This window comes from Lathyrus oleraceus, chromosome 5 (assembly GCF_024323335.1).
Source record: "Lathyrus oleraceus cultivar Zhongwan6 chromosome 5, CAAS_Psat_ZW6_1.0, whole genome shotgun sequence".
In the NCBI taxonomy this organism is placed as follows: Eukaryota; Viridiplantae; Streptophyta; class Magnoliopsida; order Fabales; family Fabaceae; genus Lathyrus; species Lathyrus oleraceus.
This window is the reverse complement of record NC_066583.1, coordinates 202,393,531-202,397,946: the sequence shown is the minus strand read 5'-3', so window position 1 is coordinate 202,397,946 and position 4,416 is coordinate 202,393,531. Positions and strand designations below refer to the sequence as shown.

At 34.3% G+C, this 4,416-nt stretch overlaps 1 long non-coding RNA gene across 1 annotated transcript; it reads right to left on the bottom strand.

Annotated features, from left to right (window-relative positions):
• Positions 1 to 2,549: 2,549 nt before the first annotated feature.
• Positions 2,550 to 4,039, bottom strand: LOC127087837 (uncharacterized). The gene is made up of 2 exons (XR_007790057.1): positions 3,281 to 4,039; positions 2,550 to 2,913 (listed from the first exon to the last, which is right to left on the bottom strand). It is a non-coding gene; the product is annotated as an uncharacterized LOC127087837 (long non-coding RNA).
• Between the last annotated feature and the right edge of the window lie 377 nt (positions 4,040 to 4,416).

The window sequence follows — 4,416 nt, the reverse complement described above, 5'->3', positions numbered from 1 at the left end:
TACCAATACACATCAAAGGGTCTGTTTGAAGTCGATGTGAAGATTGAAAGATTCGCTGAAGATATTATCAACATGTTGAAGCATCCTGAACTACCTGTTTATAACGATATGTAATGTTAAATTTATTATAACAACTATCTATGTAATGTTGAGTGTTTTAATTTAATGTCAAGTTGATTTTGTTTCTAAATCTTACTCATACTATCAGATATGCATCTCCGAAATATATCAAGTAAATATTTGAAGATGCAACTTCGAACAAAAAATAGATATAACTAGGGTGTCTCACTCGTTGGCGTTCAATTTTGTGAAAAATGAATACATCCGACAACGTATCTCCAAAAATATAAAGTTTTTTTTTTTCGCAAAGGATTTGAGAGAACTTATAAAAGTGGATAAAGAAATTGTCAACTTTGATTACATGGATTGATTTCCTTACACAAAGAAAATGTATATGATATTACTCCCAAAAAATTTCTTTCATGAAAAACCACTTTACATTCTTGAGAAAATCACATATTTGATGGTAAACATAAAAATGTGTCTCAAAACTCTTCATTTGGATAAAGTTGATTTCAAATCTCCTAATTATTTTGTGGAGTTTATATATAGCTTCCATATTCTAGAAAATTTAAATGCAAAATCACATATCTGTAAGGAATCACTTGTTAACGTGGAAAACTTGAATTCTTTTCCTAATTTAGTCAATGCAAAGATTTGTTATAATACGGATAATCTGATGATTTTGGTTTGTAAAGCAAGGATTTTGCATGTAAAACATGTATGAATATTATGCTCCTGAATAAGTGTTTTAGAAATTTAAGATAGAGTTTACATTTTTAATGTTTTATCGTCCAACTTACGCATATATGGTAGATGACTTGAAAACACTTTCCATATTTCACAATTTGACTCGCATGGAACTTACTTTTAATCATAGTTCACGGGACATGAGGAAGTGTAGGTCGTTTTTCAAAATACTCCCATATTTTCTCACTCTTCAACATTTTAACATTTGGTTGATGTTTTTTAATCATCTGGGTGAACTATATATTTGTTTTGAATGTTCGAAGGTTCCACCCAATCCCACCATTGCTCCAGAATGTTCCCCGTCACACCTTAAAACATTTTGCATTAAAGAGTACACAAGGAGAGAATATGAGTTCAAATTGGTAAAATATATTATGAAACATTCAAAAAAGCACTAGAGACCATGACAAACAAGAGTACCTTCCCTAAGAAGAACCAAATATTTATGAAGTTATTTTATTTTCAAGCACAAGGAGCTCTACAACATGTAAACTTTTATTTGATTGATGATGACAATTATCTCATTGTTTTTTTAAAGAAAGTGAAATGGCTTTTCATGAAAAAACTTTTAGGATTAATATCATATAACCAATCCATGTAATCAAACTTGTGAGACATGTCGGTCATTCCCAACAAAAACATTATCTTTTACCAAAAAGACATTTAATGCACCTACTCCTAAAAATGACAATGTTCCATCAAAATCTTAACGCCCATGAATTTCGTGGTCGAATAAGGAAATGCGTCAAAACCCTCTCTCTACTGTCATACCTCAAAATTTGTCCTCTCATTTTCATTTTTCATTTGACTTTTGGTTTAAATTTCATCTGCACACTTTCATACAAACTACATGTGTATTAGGCATTTATATTGACATTTGCAAACATACATTCTAGATACAAAGCTCCATGGCTTGCAAAGCTAGAGTTTGTGTGTGGATCAAACCTAAAAGGTGTGTCTTGGTTATTCATCTGATCATATGGGAAGTGAAATCCTAATTTACATGATCTTTGAGATGTGGATTCAAGGAAACTTCATCATGGCACTCCTCATGTCGTCGAAACCCTAATTTCTTGATGATGTAGTTTTGGGACCTTGTGGATGTTCTTTGGAGGTCTTGGCTATCAAAGCCATAATTGAGGGCTCATACATTGGAGATTTGCTTGTGAAGCATCCTGATCCATTCAAAGGCATTGATTAAGGAGATGCCTCATTGAAACCCTAATCAGGGAACCTTGGTTCTTATGTGCCTTGTTGGGTTGACTTGTTACATTGTTGATTGTTTCAAACCATAATTCATTGAAGTGTGTTTCTTACCACGATTCATGATTCATCTGTCATCAAGCATTCTTTTGTTCATGGAAATAATTCACAAAATTTGATCATTGGGTTTACATGCCTATATGCTTGATGATTCATCTGATCCAAGACCTTGTTCAAGCTTTTATCCATGACATATGCATTCTCTTTGTTATTCAAGTGCATTGATCATGGGTCTGTGATGCATTCAAAGTCGTTGGTCCATGCTTCATGGTTCATTGGCTCATGATCTCCTAGTCTATTAGTTGCGCTATTGTTCTCATGGTTCATTATGCATCCTTAGTCCATTAACTTATAATTCGAGTTGCATTCAGAATTTCATACATCATCATGTATTCATGGCCATTTGTTCAAGTATTCATGATTCATTTCAAGATTGCTTTAAACATAAAAAAAAAATAATAAGGCATTATTTTTTCTTTAAATCATTTCATTCAAAATTTGTTCATTCAATTAAACAAATATCATTTACAAAGTTCCATACAAAAAACTACAAGAGAATGAAGTTTGACCTATAATTGATGTTTGACCCATAGTTGACTTTTGGTAAATTATTGACGTTTTGGTCAACCAGTTGACCAAAGTCAACTAACCTAATTCCATGGTCCTAACCCTAAAACTCAACTTCTACATGGAGCCCTTATCCTTTCCATCTTCTCATTCAACCTCCATGACCAAGTTTCTTTATTCACAAGTAAACCTCATTTTACTTCAAGCCATGTTTTTGCCATTCAAATGTCCATAACATGAAGTCATAACCAAATGCTAAGTCCTACATGAGCCCTGCATTTAAAATGAACCGATGCATCTTTTAGCATTCAATCCATGCAAACATGCATATTCATTATGATTCAAGCATATGTAAATAGGTATACATGTTCTAACAAGCATACATCCATGGCATACATACATGATATACACTACCAAGTAACAATGCATCCATTCAATAAAATTCAGAATTGCATCATAAGTCAATTTAGCCACAAACCATCATGCGTAAGTAGCTAAAGCAGGCTGATAACCAACTCAGTTTTACTCATGGCAAATTCACAATTTCACAAGGCCAGTTCAATGCATTTCAGTCCAATTCATGCCTTTTAAAATCAGATTTTCATGTGCAAAAGTTCAGCTTAGATCAGAGGAACTATACCTTTTTAGCAGCATCCTTTGGCAGACTTGTAGCAGGAAAGTAATGTTGAGTGTTCCTTAGCTATGTAGTGGAAGAAAACTCATGGCAACACATGCGGTGACACGGTATCAGCATTGGCAATGCAAAATTCCCAAGCAAGCACACTAATTGTCCCTGTTTGAATTCAAAACTAGCATGCCTCTGAAATTACAGAACTAACAATTAAAATTCAAATGAGCTAATAATTAAGCAGACCTCAATCACAGTAAAGCAGTTTTCTTTTCCTACTGTAGCAGAATTAATGACAGTCGTGGCTGCATAACAAAGCCATCACAAATGCCCTGCTTCAGTTTATACTAACAGTTCAGTTCAATCACAATCACATAACAACCCAGTTAACAACTAAAATAACTGATAAGTTCTCACAAGCAGTTTTTTCGAGCTAACTGATAAGTCCAAATGAGGTCTCAGCTCAAAACTAACCTGACCACTTTAACAACTAACTGTAACTGAATCATGAGCAGGGCTTAACCAGTCTGGTAGATTTTTGTTTCTTGCTTCAAACATTGGTGTGTTCTCGTTCCATTATCGACTCTGCTTTTCTGTTTTATGAGTAGTCTGAACCGAGTTTTAGAGCTTGGAAATCCATTTTTGTTTTCGACGTTGCGTTCTCTTCTCAAAGCCATTCTTGACGTAAATACCATTCCGGATGTGATGTTGCAACTTCCAATCGATGAAAATGATGAAATAAAGCAGACGAAGATTCACGTGCGGTGCTGAAGATCCACATATTCAAAAGGAATTAAACGTGAGGTTGGATTGGGTGCATTTGTCCGGATCCGAATTTTTTTGCCATGGGAAGTTTGGGCCTCAAACATCTTCTCTTCACATCTTCCATTGGATCCATACACCCCCTCATTGCTGCACAACAATGCCTTGACACTGAATTTTCCTGGGGAGGATTTTGTTGGGCTTTAGGCCCAGACACGTTTTTGCCTTGACACCCTGGTTCCAGGACCATACCCCATTCCATCCCCATTTTCTTTTTTTGATTTTTTTTGTTGTTTTTTAATCATTTTTGTTTATTGTTTTTTTTTTGCATTGACTAATTGTTTTGCCTTGTTAATTCTTGCTAATTAGGCTAATTATAAAATTAA